This window comes from Ambystoma mexicanum, chromosome 2p (assembly GCF_040938575.1).
Source record: "Ambystoma mexicanum isolate Mex_15411 chromosome 2p, UKY_AmexF1_1, whole genome shotgun sequence".
Classification (NCBI taxonomy): Eukaryota; Metazoa; Chordata; class Amphibia; order Caudata; family Ambystomatidae; genus Ambystoma; species Ambystoma mexicanum.
Window position 1 is genome coordinate 632813639 of NC_090923.1, and position 17759 is coordinate 632831397.

The 17759-nt window shown below is 47.2% G+C and overlaps 1 protein-coding gene across 1 annotated transcript in view; it reads left to right on the plus strand.

The window, feature by feature from the left end:
* The first annotated feature begins 600 nt into the window (after positions 1 to 600).
* The window catches only part of C2PH3orf62 (chromosome 2p C3orf62 homolog), a 304369-nt gene continuing 287210 nt past the window's right edge, over positions 601 to 17759 (plus strand). Inside the window, exon 1 of the mRNA XM_069643038.1 lies at positions 601 to 697. The gene's annotated coding sequence lies outside the window, so the exon portion shown is untranslated. The remainder of the gene's footprint in view (positions 698 to 17759) is intronic.

The following is a 17759-nucleotide window of genomic DNA, read 5'->3' on the forward strand; positions in this document are numbered from 1 at the left end:
ATATTAACGTGATGTTATATGATTACTTAATCTCAGGCTTTTTGTTTAGGTATGGAAACGTTGTACAAATTAATCTGTCATGTTACACTATTTTTATTGATGTCCATCCAGCTCTGTCGGGTATTGTGTGAAGGAAGAGCCTGGGTTGCGTGATGCATTGAGACCTGTGGCCTTCCCAACCATGTACTGGAAGCATTGGAGACTTAGGGTAATGTACTGCGCTTTTATCTGCCTTATGACAGGCATCTCATGTCATAGATCACTTGAGTAAGGGCCAATTTAACCATTTTTTTTAAAACAATGTCATGTACTTGCACTTGCTCTACACATTTGGCGGTATTGTCAAACCTTGTTGACTTATATTAATTATTGGGACCCATGCGCAATTATTTTATTATTACATTTGGCTTCAACAATGTTTAGGCTAATATGCCCACTAGCACAGGTTCAGGTTACGTTCTCACGTTAGCCATTTGGTGCAGAGCTTCATTTATGGTAATACCTTCAATATGTTGTTCCGGGTGTTCGCACCCCTCTAATATGGCTGCCTGCTTTTGGTACCCATGTCCGCATGCAGTTAGAAGGGGTTCTTTCAGAGCCAGGCTTGACGTGATACTGATCACGTGACCTTTGATCCCTATTAACTTTGTTCGAAATCCTCGTTTGTTTCCGAAAGCCTCGTCATTTCAAACATCTGGTGAGATGCTAGCCTCTTCATTTCTCTTTAGTTATTATATTTTTTTTATATAGACATGCTTACACGGCCCTTAGGATTCTTGTTTTTCCTTGCAGTACACATGTTTGATAACTGCGAGAACGTTTATTGTCGTTTGTACATGGTTCCGATGCAGCATTTTGACAGACGTTTTTGGTTCACTCATATTGTGTTTTCTTGGATGTACGCTGGTAAAGGAATACCTCACGTTTTTACTCAGGTGCACTTGCAGATCATGACTGGGAGCAGCTTGGTGCTTTATTTCTTTTTCTTCCTTCCATTCGCTCATTTCCTATTATTTTCGTTTGACCTGGTATGCTTACACGGTCTCTTGTGCTTTGACTATCTCAGCACATGGATATTTTATTTTCTGTCAGGAGGTTTATGTCTGTCTCTACACGGATGGATAGCATTCACTTGGCAGGCCGCCATTTGTTTTATTTAGTGTTTCTTTCCGTTTTTTGTTGACATTGTCCACTTATGTCAACACTTATGTAATTGGGGGTCCTGCAGCTAATTACTGAGAGCACACATAATAAGTGTGCCATATTTATTTATTTTAACTTGAGCGTTCAGTATGCACCTGTGTTTTTTTCATGTCCAATATTTCAGCATTGAGGTTTGCAAGCTACTATTGAGCGGCTGCTTTTGACTTCGAACAGTTTAATGACTGCTAATAAATACTAAAAAAATGTGTTGTGTGTATTTACACTCTATTTCATGTCCTGTATTATGATGTTTATGTTAATTTCTTTTACATTTTTCCTTATTTATGGTTCCTTTGTAGACCCAACCTGGCCAGTATTGCCTTCACTGTCCGTGTGTAGGTTGGATGTTTTGATCAGATGGTTCGATCTACACGTCAGAATTGAATGAGATTCAGTCCCAATTAGGTAGCTAGACCATGGGCACTTGGCCTCCTACTTTTTGATGCCAGCATGACCATCTCTAATTTTTTACTGCCACACAGTGTTGCATGGGAACATTGTTGGCTCTTCTTTTAGCTTAGACACTCTAACCATCAACATGGGTAATCCCATACCCTTTTGGTATTGGGCCCTGCTCACTTTTCAAAACCGTAGTTGGATGTATTGTACTGATCACTCAGTCTCATGCGTTATCAATAGCATTGTTTGTATTTGTTTTATTATGCTTATTTTGAACAGATATTTAACTTATTGTTCTTTTCTCTTTATTCTTCTTCCCTGTTGTGTTTTGTGTATTTCAACACCAATGCCATGTTCGGGTTATTATATATTTTTTAAAAATGTTGATTGGCTATCAACAAATTATTTACTTTGGTTTATGTTTATGATTTTTGAATTACATGAACTGTACCTTGATGCGTTGCATTAACTCTTTGTTTCACAACTTGTGGCCTAATATGCCTTTTCTGGGTTTCACTTTTCAGGTGTTTTTAATACAATGCCGTTACAGCCTTGATAAAGACCTGCAGGAAGGTCGAAACACGTGTTGCTTGTACATTGGGCCTCATTATGAGCATGGCTGTAGCCGTGCCAGTATCCCAGCACCGCCTCCCCGCGATTGGGCAATACGCGGTCCATTACGTGATTAAGTCTAGATTTGTGGGCTAGTTATTACATGTGTAACATTACACAATCACCACTGACATCTTGCTACCAACATAATGGAAAGAACCCTTTGTAGGTAGGGACTTTTTAGGAATATTATTTTCACATGTGATGTCATCAGTGATGTTATCAATGATATTTGTGATCTCATCTTTGATGTCCTGGGTGTTAGTCTTAGCAGTGCACGTAGATAGTGCGAGTTATGGTTGCTTACCTTACTATAATGGGGGAATGTGCAGTGGTGTTTGGTTGTACTGAATGTACATATATATGTATGGCAGGGAACGAAAGTAAAGGGGCTAAACAAGTGATGTCGTCATTGATGTCATCATTGACATTTGAGATGACATCTTTCATGGTCTGGATGTTAGTGTTAGCAGTGCACAGGGGTGGTGGCAGGGTTGGGGGCTTAGTTTACCATAACTGTCGAATTTCAGGGGGTTTTCGGTTTTAATTTGAAGCATAAAGGGGAGGTGGAAAGTATTTTTTTAGTGAAGTGTACAGGTTTTTGTTAGGGCAACTTAACCATAACGTTCCCTCAAAGTTTTTTTTGTAGTGATATATATATATAATGATCAAGAAGAAAGCGAGTCAATACCTTAATTAGGCTAACAAAGTCATTTATTTCTAATATTCGCAAGCTTTCGTGGAATGTCTCCACTTCCTCAGGCAGAGATGGAATGAAACATTTGAAAAACATCATTTTTATTTTTACATTTCTTTATTGCTATTATAAGCATATACAGGGGCGATATAGGAGTAAGTGTCAATTACAGTATATGCAAATGTAGTGATAAATCCAGTTATTAATCAACAGAGAAAATATAGGCAATTACTTTTCGAACCAAATAAAACAAAAAACAAGAAAACAACAATAATCGTCTCCACTGTTCAAGCAACATTATTTGAGGGGGGGGGTTCTCGGGGATAGTGACATGAGAGGTGGGGCTGAAGACCTTGTAGCAGCGATGTTGAGGGGTTGGTGAGGAAGGTGGATCATTGAGCAATCAAAGCGTAAGGGAAGGGCCGTTCAGGGAGGCTTATCATCATTGGGGGGATGGAGCAGGGCCCATGTGAGGGTCTTCCAAGCTTCAAATGCACGACTTGCGTCGTCGGGGGATCTGGCAATACCTTCTTCCCAGGCCACAGTCTCTGCCTCTACCCAGCGTTCAAGCTCGCTGCGCCATACTCGAGATCGAGGGCTATCTGGTCTCTTCCAGGCCATAGCAATAGTTCTTTTGGTGAGGATGCAAGCCAGGTCCATAAGCTTCGTAATGTGCTTGATTTTAGCGAGTCTGGGGTAAGTTCCAAGTAGGCATTCTTTGGGGGTCCAATCATATGTAGACATGCCAGCTTCTTTGCAGGTTTTCTCAACGTCAGCCCATTGGTGTCGGGCCTTGATGCATTCCCAAAACATGTGTATTAAGTCGGCTTTATCTCTGTTGCACCATGGGCAACTGTGCTGGGGATGGTCGTAGATCTTGGCAATTCTATGCGGGGTGAGGTAAGAACGATACAGAACGTTAAGCTGGATTAGTCTGAATCTGGAGTTCCTGGAAACTTCTCTGGGGAACGAAAGTGCTCTCTCCCATTCAGCGGCAGTCAATTCCTGTCCTGGGTCTTTGTCCCATTTGAGTTTTAGTTCTGGGCTGCGGGGGTTGGGTCTATCCATGAGAAGTTTGTATATTTGGGACACTGGCCTCCATCCATCGCCAAGGCTGTATAGAAGTGCCATAAAAGGATTGGTCTCGGGTTCTTCGGGCCACATGGCCCATTTGGTTTGCGCTATTTTACGGATCCGTAGGTACCAAAGGAATTGGCCAGTGGGTATATCCTCTATTAGTTGCAAGGAGGTAAAGTCGCGGAAGGTGCCCTCATCGTGCAGGTCGCCCCAGCTGTACATTCCTAGTCTTTCCCAAAGTCGGATAGTCGCTAGGTCGACGTTGTTTTGGCATAAGTCAGCAAGGAGCGGGATGTCGGGGGTGTATGCATTCTTCAAGCTGAGGAGTGACTTTGTTCTGTCCCATATTTGTTTCCCCAGGGTAACCAAGAAGGGAGTTTCGGCTGAAAGATGCTGGGGGGCCCAGACGATTTCCTTCAGTTGGATTGGGGCTATAGTGTGCTGTAGAAGTGACGTTTCTGAAGTGTTGCCATTTGGCTACGAAGCTGAGCTGGGCAGCCAAGTAGTACTTCTCAACGTCTGGTAGTTGGATGCCCCCCTAGCGGTATGGGAGGGTCAGTGTGGAAAACGCCATCTTGTGCCTGCCCTTTCCCCATAGGAAGTCCTTGAGGAGTGACTCCAGTAATCGGAAGAAGGAAGCCTTGATGTAGTAGAACACGTTCTGGAACCCATAGAGGAATCTGGGGAGTACTATCATTTTGACGATAGACGCCCTTCCCATCATAGATAGTGGGAGTCGAGATCAGAACCCAATTGACTTGCGCAGGGAGGGGCAATGCTGCCGCTGTGTTGTGTTCATGCATCAGTTCGGGTGTGTGGTATATATTGACTCCTAAGTAGCGGAACGTGTTGGGGTGCCAGTCCGCTGCCAGTGGAGGTAGATCGTCTGGGTGTGTTCCTCTCAGGCCGCCCAAGGAGAAGAGGCAGGATTTGCTACTGTTGAATTGTATCCCCGATACCCTAGCAAAATTCCCAAGGACGTCCAATATGGTCGGAACGTTTAGGTGCGGGTCACTTATGTAGAGGAGGACATCGTCCGCATATAAGGATACTATGTGGTCTGTGCCGTCTAGACGGATGCCAGCATCAAAGAATTGCTTTCGGAAGAAGATGGCAATGGGTTCAAGTCCGAGAACATAGAGCATGGGGGAGAGAGGGCAACCCTGCCTGGTGCCCCTTTGAATGTCCCATGCAGCGGAAATATGCCGACCAGTTTTCACTCGGGCCCTTTGTTTGGTGTACAGAACTTCGATCCATTTGATGAACCTCTCTCCAAAACCAAATTCTCGGAGCGTCGCCAACAGCCACTCCCAATAAATGGAGTCAAACGCCTTGATGGCATCCAGGGAGAGCAGTGCGTAGGAGCCAGAGCCCGGGTTAGTCCGGGATATAACATGTTGGAGCCTGCGGAGGTTAGTGGTGGTGTTGCGGCCTGGTATAAAGCCATTTTGATCAGGATGCACCACGTCTCCTATAGCCCTGGAGAGCCTCCTAGCTAGGATTGTTGTCAGGATCTTAACATCATAGTTGAGCATAGCAAGTGGGCGGTAAGAATTACATTCATCGGCAGGCTTGTTCGGCTTTATCATTGGGATTACCAATGTTTCACGCATGCTCCCGGGGAGGATACCGCATTCAAAGGCTTCCTGGAAAACTTCGTGCAGTAACAGGGTTATCTCGGGTTCATAGGCCTTGTAAAATTTAGTGGGTAGCCCATCGCTGCCGGGGGCCTTGCCAGTGGCTAGGGAATTGATTGCTCCCGTTATGTCTTCTTTGGTGATGTCAGCCTCCAAAGTGTCTCTGTGTGCTTGCGATAGTTTAGGCAGGCCAATCTCGTCTAGTGTATCTGAAATCTCGCTTGGAGACACCCGGTTGTCGTGGGAATATAGGTTGGCATAGAATTGGCTGAACGTGTCGTTGATGCCCTGTTGGGTATGAAGTGGTGTTCCATCTGCGCCTTTCAAGGATGTGGTTGGGTGTCTGGGGTGCTCTCTTCTGCATAGCCAGGCCAGTAGTCTACCAGGTTTGTCAGCTTGGGCGTGAGTCCTGTTAGTCCTAGTGGTGTAATCAAACTTGGCCAGCCTGTCCCAAGCCACCTTGCATTCTGTTCTACCATGTTTAAGTTCTTCTTCCAGCTGCAGTGGAGCGCCAGTTCCAGATTCCATCCTTTCAATGTCGTTTTCCAGCCGTTCAAGTTCGGTTCTGAGATGCTTCCTTATACCCCCAGCTTTTGCTATGATTTCTCCACGTGTCACAACCTTCAGGGCCACCCAGACTGTGCCTAGGAGGTCCATGCAGTCCTTGTTTTCCGATATGTAATTAACAATAGTTTCCCTGAGGTCTTCTTAGAATGCTGGGTCTCTCAGCGCTTCTGTGGGCATCCTCCACGTGGGTATAGGTGGTCTGGGACCTGTGGAGCTCAATTCCATCAGCAAAGGGGAATGGTCAGAGATGGTTCGCCCCAAGTATTTGGTTGTGTTGATGTGAGGGAGGCTCTCTCTTCCAGTGAAGATGTAATCAATCCTGGTGTGCAGATTGTGGGGGGAGGAGAAGAAAGAGTAGGCTCGGGCGTTGGGGTGCTGCTCGCGCCAGATGTCTATTAAGTCCAGGCGATTTAGCATGGTATTAAGTGCAGCGGTGGATGCTGGGGAGCCCCCAGGGAGAGGGATGGATCTGTCAAGATCAGGGTTACAGACGCAGTTAAAATCCCCCCCCAATGAAGAGACCATCTCTGTAATGCGTGATCTTGGCATACAGTCGATCTAGGTGTGCAGGTATGTCACTGTTAGGCAAGTACGTATTTACGATGCAGATTTCTGTTTGTTCGATATGGCCCCACAGTATTACATGCCTTCCCTCTGGGTCTATGTCGGCTTTGTTGAGTTGGAAGGGGATTTGGGGGCTTATCCATGTGAACACCCCTCTGGCGTATCTAGAGTACGAGGATCTGAACCCTTGTCCTCCCCAGTGAGTTTGGAGCCTTGCAGTGGATTCTACGGTTAGATGGGTTTCCTGCAGGAGTGCCAGGCCCACCCCTTTCCTGCTGAGATAAGATTTGATTCTGTTGCGGCGAAGGTAAGTGCCCAGCCCTCTCACGTTCCAGGTGACTATCTTAATGTTTGTGGCCATGGAACTAGAAGGCAAAGTTCAAGCACCTGGTCTGGGATAGAACGGTCCCCCTTTGTGTTGGGACTGAGTTTAGGACGCCACCCCTCGTTGCTGGCTAAGTTCGGCTTGTATTCCATTTCTTCTCGTGATTCCGGTAACTGGATTGCTGGTCAACAGGGAGACTTGTCAACTTCTCCACTTCCACACGAACAGGTGGATAAACAACATGAGACAACTGAGAACTTTCCTCAGCAGTTGCTCCAGGAGGGCAACGCTCGAGGGCTTCCGCTTCTTCTTGGCCTATCCGGGTCATAAGATGCGGATTTCGTGCTGGCAACAGGCCGGCACTGGTATCTGTGGGAAGGGTGATGACGGAGCTGATGTGAGATCGTCGGAGCTCCCGTCTGTTGTACCGCAGATTCTGTTTGAGTAGTGGAGGATCCGCTAGGTGCAACCATTCAAGAACATGGCTAGGTAAATTTTTAGTCATGGGGTTTATGGTTCGTACGTGGGACTTTAGGATCAGGTGGGGTTTCGTCGCCTTCGGCTAGATTATTATGCTCCAGCCACATGTTACCTGCGGCTGGGGATTCTAGGAAGATTGCTCGCCCTTTATGGAGTATCTTGAGGCGAGAGAGGTATAAAAGCATATATTTGAGGTTGAGTTTGCGTAGCCTGGCTTTGATGGGTATGAACGAGTTTCTGGCACGTTGTACGTTAAGGGTGTAGTCGGGATACATGACTATTTTGGAGTCATTTCTCTTGATCTCTCCCCCCTCTCTCGAAAATTTAAGTATCGTTTCCCTGTCCCGGAAGTTTAAGATCTTGGCGATCATTGGGCGAGGGAGAGAGCCGGGTGGGGGTCTCCTTTGGAGCGATCGGTGGGCTCTTTCAACTGAGAATCCTTGCGTGAGGTTGCCAGGACCAATCTCTTGAAGTAGCATGGACTCCACATATTCTGTGGGGTCTGATCCCTCTGATTCTTCCGGTATTCCAAGGATACGAATATTATTTCGGCGAGCCCTGCCTTCCGCTTCCTCAGATCTTGCTTCTAGGCTTGCCACCTGTTTTTCCAGCTCATTTACTTTGGTTTTCAAGTCCGTGGTTACCTCAGTGGTGTCCTGAAGGTTTGCCTCCACCTTGTTCACTCTTTCGGTGAGGTTGCGGGCGTCCTGACGTCTGAGCTGCGTTTCAGCCTTTAATTCTCCTATTTTAGTTTCAATAAATGCCTGGAGTGCCGCAATAGCTTGCAGTACCTGGGTGTTCTGGGGGTCGGCTCCAAGCGGGGGTGGATCTGTTTGCGTGGTGATTTCATGTTGGAGTTGTTGTTTGGGCTTTGTGCCAGCAAAAGAGTCCATGATGGAGGCAGATTTGTTTTTGTGCCTTGGGGTTGCCATCTCGTGATGTGTGGATGGGAGTGTGGCAAGGAGCTTTTGCAAACCCGCTGTTCGTCTGGACAGCCCCTGCAAGGTGCGGTGTGCTCCGGTTTTTACCCTGCAGCAGTGAGCCTTGCCCCAGTGCCAGGTCAGGCGGTGTAGGCGCTAGGGGTTAATAGATCATGATATTCCAGGTTACCACAGTACCTTAGGGCCAAGCTATCAACGCCTGTGGGGGGGGGGGGCTGCTTTGACCTCCCCAGAGATTGGTTTATCGAGGTGGGAGAGCTGTAATTCCTGCTCTGCCTGGGAACCTGGATACGATAGTGCCCCCGGGGGTCCTTAGGTTCAGAATTCAAGATCCGCTGGCGGGCGACACAAGCAGAGGGCTCAGGGGGTGTTCTGGATCAGGGCCCCAACTACGTGGCTTCCCCGTATTAGAGTCTCACCTGAGATCAAAAGCAGCAGTCCCCCTGATGGTGCAGCTTCCTTTGTGTCCCGGGGGTGCCTCGGCGTCTTGTGCCCCCTCCTCGCCCAGGAAGACCCTTCTCCCACCTGGGTCGGGATCAGCTGTCGGTCCGTTGCTGCAGCGGGACTCCCGGGGCTCATGTACAGGGTGTAGGAGGCTCCGATCTCCTCCAGGTCAACCCTGTACCTGCTCGGGACTCGGGAGTAGCTTCGGGGTGGAGTGCCCCCGCAGTGTTCAGTGCCGCTCGATTCAGCCACCAACTTCCCGAGTCCGTTATCAGCCAAGTGGGGGGGGGGGGCCCGCCGGGCAGAGGGCCGCTTTCTGGGGTGCGTGTTGTCCTCGCCACCAATGACCCTGCGTTCATCAGGGTGTCTGTGTGCGCTTCTCCATACGTCTGTGTGCCCGTTCCTTGCTTCTCGCTCGCCACCAGGCCCCCAGGTCGAACGGGCGCCGCCGCAGGCCGCCGATGCAGTGCCTCTTGCCTCAGTGCACTCGCTCTATCGGCCCCCGTCGGCTCAGCCGCAGGCCTCCGCTTTGGTGCGGCGAGTTGGGGGAAGGGTGGGGAAGCCCCGGCGGGAACGGCGCCCGACGGCAGTTCCCCTGGTCTACGTCTCCAAAGTTCGTCTCCAAAGTTCGATATGCGTTTCAGCGCTGTGTCGCACGAGAGAGACCGGGGCCCGCCGTCTAGATGAACTCCTCCCCCACAGTGGTCTTCCCTCGCGCTCTGGCCGCCATTTCCTCGGCACCCCGGGGGTCGTTTTCAGGTCCCGTTAAGGTGAATGCCAGCTCCGATTTTCTGCGGATCTTCGCTCAAATGGAGGAGAGGCGCTTGTGCCGTGTAGCGCTCCTATTTTCTGCCAGAATGGTTGCGGTTATTAGCGAGTTAGAGGATCAATGAAGGATCAAGACGGGAGCTCAGCTCTTTCACAGCTTCACTCCATGAGCTCCGGCCACGCCCCTCTTGAAAAACATCATAGCATTATAGCTTACATAGCCCCACCTGCATATACCCTCTAGTTGAGGTTGGTTCTTGACTATGGTTAAGGCCTTGGAAAAGAGACGGGTATAGACATAGTGAGCCTACATACATGGGTATTTGTTGTGTGTGTATTTGTCTGTGTGTTGTGTAGTGTGGTTGATGTTTGTTTATTCTTCTTTTGGTTCTGCTCAATATCATGAGATGGACTCAAAAGTTTGTGATGGCCATGTATCAAGTAACTTCGAGAGAGTGCATAGGCAAATCTTTTGTTTGTTTTTTAACGTGGTTATGACTGGATTAACAGAAGAATAGTTTAAATGCTTCTCAGCCTATGTTTGTATTCTATTTACTGTTTCTTTATGAAAATGATAAAGTTTTTAAAAATAATTAACGTGTGTGTCCTTGGGAACTTCAATCTCCCTAGGATCCAAGCAACCAAAAACACTGGAGATGCATTACTGTCTCTCACAGAATTGCTGAACTTGATCCAACGTGTACTCGGCCCCACACACAAATTTGGGGTAATACCCTATACATCCTCTTATCCTATTCCCCCATCCTAAGTTGCGTGACCAATTCAAGCTTGATTGGACAGACCATGCATCCATCCCATTTTCCTTCTAGCACTCCCTGACAGCCCAAATGGATCAAGATAAAAGGCCATGGTGGAACATCACTCATTCAGAAACGTTGCAGCAGAGGTGCTGAATAACAGTTTCCCCAACTTCCCAGCCTCTGCAAAAGTCATCTTGCTGTTAGAAACCTTTAGCCATACCTCAAAGAAGTTGGCAGAAACCTTTTCTCCAGAAAAATTGGCCAATGCCAAAAACAAACCGTCCATCCCCATGGATACTCAAGAGCTTTCTATAAACAAACGGTACATGAAAGCTCTCAAAAAATGCTGGCTCAAGGCCCACAAACCCAAAAAGCGTCTGTCCCTGAAGGCCTTAGGTTCCAAATGGTGGGTACTAGTATGCAATGCCAAGGATACGTATTACATTACGACAGCTACTAACAGGAGCAAATCCTTTTCACAACAGTGACTGAACCCTACACCAGACCTAGACATGACAGAATCCCTGGAAAACTGCGAGGCTATCAATATTTTCTTTATCAACAAGACAATACCATCGGACTCCACATTGAGGGCTCAAATCTTCTGACCTTCCTTCACCTATATGCCCCATGGGCTGTTCAATCCTGCACCAACTTCTCTCGACTGAGGACTTCTCCTACATCCTTAAAACCAACCTCTTACACCAACAACTTCTTCCCAGCTACCATCCTTAAAAAACATACCAGTCCTTCCCTAAATGCTCTTCTAAGAATCGTCAATACCTGTCTCAAGAAATGTTATGTTCCCAGACATCCTAAAAGCAAAACCTATACACCCTATGCCGGGCCATTATGAGCCTTTAGTTTATCAACAAAGTAATTGAGAAGGTAGTTGCTAATCAACTACGCAAAAAGAATCAAGCAACTCTGTCTGCTTCAGAAATACCAATCAGGGTTCTGTCCCAAAATGCAGCACCATCCAGGTGGTCTGCAACTGTTAGGATTCGAGCACTGTCTCGCTCGAATCCACACAAGGCAAACCCATTCTTATGGACTTTCTACGTACTGTGGTGCCTGACGGCGCCCAGGGAGCACATGGCAACCATTGCCGGCATGATGGCCTTCATTGTGTCCTTCTGGATTGGGAGGGGAACGTCGAGCAAAGAGCGTGACCACGCGTAGGGTGCTTTCCTCTAACCGCAAGGTCGCGCTCTCGTTGGCGCTCGGTACATTCTTATTTAAGGCTGGGCACGCAGGAAAACATTGTTCTAGCAACGGTCGTTACGATGGAACCAGGAAGCATATTAGTGTTGGTGATTTAGGTGTTTAGTTCAGTTTAGCTAGTTACCTGCCTTCTGCTGTATTTGGATGTTTAGGTGTAGCGCAGGACAGCAGACTTTGTACAGGTACAGGCTGGGGCTCTTAGAAGTTGGGTTTATGTTACCTTGTTACATGTTTATAAAACTGCAATACTGGTGCTATGTTTCATGTAACCCTTACTACAGCTCCTGTCCACAAATAAAGACTCAGTGGGTCTGTCAAGTAGCACTCCTGCATGGGGGCACCTTATCCCATAATGGTTTTCTTCTGACTACCTGTGGGGAGGCTCCTCCAGGGTGGTTGTTGTATTGCCTCTCAAGACTCCTGAGAACTATCCTAGAACTACAAATCTGACAGCAACACCATTCAGAATATCTTTTAAGGGGACTCGTGCCTGCTAGTGCTTCTGGATGTCTCGGCTGCATCCACTACTCACTACTCACACTACTATTCTCCTTGCACACAGGATGGGTTTTCTCTGGCACTGCCCTGAAATGGTTCCCATCCTACCTACCTGGCAGACACCAGGCTGCCCATATGTGCTCCCTCAACTCTGAACACTGTTGGACACCTATGGAGTTCCTCAGGGTCCATTGATATGATATTTTATTTCTATCGCGCTCGTACACAAAGTGTTTCAGAGCGCGACAAGGCAAGGGAGGGGAACAAGGGAGAACAAAACAACGTTCTTACTAGACCCAGTGACATTGAAAACGTGCAAGTGCATGGGAGAGGGGAGGGGAAAAGTGCATGGAAGGGGGGAGAAGTGGAAAGTGCGGAGCAGAAGCAGATAAATAATAATAAATAAATAAATAATAAAGGCAACAAATAGTGGTAGTGCAGGCAGCAAGTGCTGGGTTTAAGACAGCAGACAGGGTAGGACTGATAAGTGGAGGAAGAAAAAGGGGGGGACTGTATGGGTACGGATACAGACCCCAGTGCAAGAGGTGGCCCAGAGGCAGTGCAGGTGGCAGGGTGAGTAGGTTCCTGGGCCCGGCGGACAGAGGGTGGCCAGGAGCACAGTGCCAGAAGAGAACAGATCAGCAGGGGAAGATGGTGGGCAAACGAAGAAGCAAAGAGGAAGGTCTTGATGTGTTTGTGGAACCAAAGATGGTTCTCCTCAAGTTTTAGAGTGGCAGGGAGGCTGTTCCAGAGGGAGGCACCAGACGAAGACAGAGATCTACCCCCAGCTCATTTCTTTGAAAAACGACGACTGACCTTGAGGGAGTTCGAGGTAGAGGAGTGAAGAGCTTGGGAGGGGAGGTGTTTGCAGAGGGATAGCTGAAGGTTTTTGGACCCAGGCCCCAGAAGGCCTTGTGGACAATGCAGAGGGTTTTGAAATGAATCCTTGCATCCACTGGGAGCCAATGGAGAAATGTCAGAGCTGGAGAGATACGATCCCGGGGCTCGAGGCCAAGGACAAGTCTCGCAGTTCGGTTCTAGATGAGTTGCAGAGAGTGGAGGCTACAGGCAGGTAGGTTTAGAAAGAGGCTGTTACAATAGTCCAACCTAGAGAGAACCAGAGCTTGGCAGACAGTGAACTTCTGGGGGAAGGAGAGGAAGGGTAGAGTACCTCTGAGGAGGTGCAGTAGGAAGTTTGATTTTTTAGAGACATCAGAGATGTGGGCGGAGTAGGAAAGTGTAGAATCAAAGATGACCCCGAGATTCTTAGCCACGCAGGTGGGTGTAGGAGGAGGGCCAAGGGAGGCCGGCCAGAGAGTGAGGGGAAAGGATGGAGAAGTTGTGCCGATGAGGAGGATCTCAGTCTTGCTGGCGTTCAGACAAAGATCATTGGCGGAACACCAATTATGAATGGCAGTGGGGCAGTCAGATATGAGAGAGGGAGAGGAGGCGGTCGAGGGCAGCCTGAAAATGAGTTGGGTGTCGTCAGCATAACACTGGAAATTTGAGCATAAAATGGCAATGCAGTGGGCGAGAGTTGCCAGGTATTGGTTGAAAAGCCAGGGCGCGAGGTTAGACCCCTGGGGAACACCACAGGTAGAGAGGGAGATAGATGATAGGAAGGACCCCAATATGACCTGGGAGGGTCGATCCGAGAGGAAAGAGGTCAGCCAGGCCAGATCCTGATCGGTGATACCCAGGTTATCACGGAGACGGTTCAGCAGGATGGTATGGTTGACCGTATCAAAGGAAGAAGAGAGATCGAGTAGGATGAGGACAGAGGGAATACTAGAGTCAAGGTTGGAGAGCAGGTCTTCACGGATGTTCAGGAGAGCAGTTTATGTGTTTCTGGCAGCTCTGAAGCCAGACTGGTGGTTGTGGAGACAGCCAACGGAATCAGAATGAAGGTTAAGCTGGGAGTGGACAGCTTTTCAAGGAGTTTGCCCAGAAAGGGAGTATGGAAATTGGGCGATAATTGGCAGGACAAGAAGGATCAGCTGTGAGTTTCTTGAGAAGAGGATGCACAAGGGAGTGCTTTAGAGGGGAGGGGAAGGATCCTTAGGCAAAGGAGTGGTTTCAGAAATTGGCAGGGGCCGGAGCCAGGGTGTCAATGTGGTCCTTGATGGTTTTGGAGGAACAGGGATGAACCTGTTTTGACAAGGCTTTCATAGATCGGACTTTTCTTTTTTTTTCTTTTTTTTTTTTATTATTTATTTGTTTTTGGTTTTACCAAGAAAACCTTTACAAAAATAGAAGAAGAAAAATTAAAACACAATTACTGTATATCAATTAGGAAGGAAAGGAAAAGCAAGACAAGGCGAAGAAGCAAGGCAGAAAGAAAGAAAGAAAGAAAGAAAGAAAGAAAGAAAGAAAGAGTGGAGGATTAGGCCCCCCCAGATGACAGGCGAGACTGCTCAGATCTTAATAGGGCGAGACCACTATGCAGTATTTTAGCTGTATTCTGTTAGAATCTTGCAATTTTCCATGACCTTTACGATTGCTGTGGTAAGCATAACTTCTTGACCAGAGATTAGTCTATCCCAGAAGGAGTCTTGTAATAGGCTCTCCTCTCTAGTGACAAATCTTCCAAGTAACTGCAGTCTTGTGGCCCAAGTACCCTCACATTCTAGCAACAAGTGCCTCAAAGATTGAAGGTTGGGGGGGTCGCACAGGCTGCACAGCTTTATTGCCTTGCCATCCTGGTTTCTTTTGGCCAGAATTTCTCCAGTATGGGCCAGGTTTAATCTTAGTCTAAGAAAGTTATTTCTGATGTTTTGGTCAGGAAATTTTTGAAGGTAACGTGGCAGCGTGCCTACTTTTCTCTCGACTTTCAGAAAAAGGTTTGGTGGTTTCAAGAGCCTGACTCCTTCCATCGTGTGAATCCAGTCGCTAATTTCCAGATGTTTTTTAGTTTTCGATGGGTTATTGATTAGAGTTTCTGTTGTTAAGTTCAGCCTTAATAATATATCTCCTACATTTCCTTCCAGGCCGAGGACTTGCTTTGATTTAGCCTCTTTGCGATGATCATTTATATCAGAAAAAAGGGTAGTGGGTTTGGCAGTGATGATGTCGCGATAGAGTGATAAGAGCTTCCAATCTGCTCGACAGTTTAAGGAGATCAAACCCAGTTCAAGTCTCAAGCTGGTAATAGGGGTAGCTGCGGGAAGATGTAGTACTGATTTCCACAGCCGGCCCTCAATTTTGTTCCACTCAAAGTTCCAAAGTAAAGGTTTCACTTCTAAACCATAGAGAAGAACCAGTATTGCTTTACCAATATAGAATTTAACAAGCGGACATAATGAAAATTTACAGAACTTCCCTTTCAGGTTCTTCATCTGGGCCAGGATTTTAGAGGTCTTTCCGAGAATAACCGATGACATCTTGCTCAAAGACGGGGATGCATAGATTTCATAACCCAGATAAGTGAGCTCTTCAACTCTGGGGATTTCCAAATCATCCAGAGTCCACTTCCTAGAGGGTAGGTTTTTCCTCGGGTGTTTAAATATCAAAATTTTAGATTTTAGAGGGTTGATTTTTAAACCATTTAACTTGGCATAGTCGCTTAGTTTGAGGAGCAGCCGTTGCAGACCTATTGCGGAGCCATCCAATAAGACAATGTCGTCTGCGTAGGCCAACCAGTGTATGCTTCTCCCATTGATCCTGGGTGATATCATAGATGCCGAAGCGAGGAAGTTCCCAAGGTCTGCCAGGAATAGATTGAAAAACAGGGGAGCACCTAAGCAACCCTGCCTGACTCCCTTGAGAACCTGTATAACTTCTGAGAGGTTGCCGACATTATCCAGCCTTACCCTGATGGTGGTGTTCCTGTGTAGTTCTAGGAGCATGGCCAAAAGATGTGCTGGAATCCCCCAGTTATGGAGCTTCTGCCAGAGAAGTGACCTGTCCACCAGGTCAAAGGCTTTAGACAGGTCCACCCAGGCCCCAAAAAGTGGTATACCCTCCTTCTCATTCGATCTTTCGCTGAGTAGGTTCAGGATAATTCCGTTTAAGCTGGTGGAGAGGCCCTTCCTGAAACCCGTTTGATGCCGGGAAAGAATCTGATTAGTTTCAACCCAGTTTGTGAGGTCTTTCAAGAGGAGTCGCATGAAGAGCTTGCTATCGATATCAAGGAGGGCGATAGGTCGATAACTTGCGGGGCTAAGCCTATCGCCCCCTTTGAAGAATGGAATGATTAGTGCACTCTTCCATGATGGAGGGAAGGTCTCATTCTTTATGATTTCCTGGAAAAGGTGGAACAGCAGTTTTGCCCACAGTGTAGGGTGATTTTTTAAAACCTGGTAGGTAAGTCCGTTGGGGCCTGCTGCCTTTGATGTAGAGGCAGAGAGGATGAGCTCTTTTATGTCTTGCTGAGTGAAAGATAGTGACCAACTAGTCAGTGGTCCAGTGAAGTTTCTGGTGCCCGGATCTTCGAAGTTCTTGGTCAGGTAGTCGATCCAAATCTGCTCTGGAACCAGGTTGCAGAGTGAACTGTTATGGCCTGTTTCCAACTGGTTGAGTGCTGCCCAAAAACTTCTGCAGTTGTTTGCGTTAAGTAATTGGAGCATCTTTTCCCCATCTTCTTGTTGTATTTGATGTTTGTGATTGCGGGTCCAGTTTCTGTAGGATTGTTTGACTTTCCTGATTTTTTGCAGATCTTCTCTCAGGTCTCCTCCTCCTTTTTTCTTTATAATGCGTATGGATTGACGTAGAATTCGCTTTTGTTTGTGTATTTCTTCATCGAACAGATGGATATGTGTTTGTTTCCCTACAGCTTTTATCTCATTTGGTGGGCAGATTGACCACACGAAATTCCCAGATTTTTCTGGGTGGAATTCCTCCATCCACAGCGGAGCAGGGACTGCTTCTAAAAGTTGGTTCAGTTTTTTCCCCCCCAATTTATATTTGGACACTCTCAATTTTCCCTTCGAACCTGTTAATTCCTGAGAGCGAGGCATATGGGGGTCTTTCTGTGAAGCCGGGAACCGAAGTTCCAGGCTGGCATGGTCACTCCCTCCTTCCCAATTAAGGGTGAGGATCAGGCAATATGATAAGAGGCCTGGTGTTACAAAGATATAATCTAATGTGGATTGCAGGGACCCCTGGTGCCATGTGTGATCTCCTGTGTCCTTGCCCCCATTTTGCTTAAAGATCCTTTCAAGATCCCAGGATGAGAGAAAATCCCACCAAAATTTGCCCTTTCGTAGCATGGCTGGCTTAAAATGCGCTAGCTGGCTATTTCTTGGGGTGATGTAGTCTGCATTAAAGTCCCCTGCGACTAAGATGTGAGCTCCCTCAAAGTCAATCTTCACTGTTGTTAGAATAGTGTGCAGGGTTTCTGTGAACTCTTGAAGGTTTATAATAGCTGGGTTCCAATAAATGTTGATGAGCACTAGGGTTGTTCGCGAGTTGTCTAGGTCAATCTCCACTTTGCAGGCCTGGATACCTGCCGCATTATTACATAATGGGACAATTTGCTTGAGGCTTGAATTTTTAAGGACCATTAAGAGACCACCCGCTGGTCTCCCTTTTGATTTTTGTGTGGCCCCTAGGTTTAGGACTGTG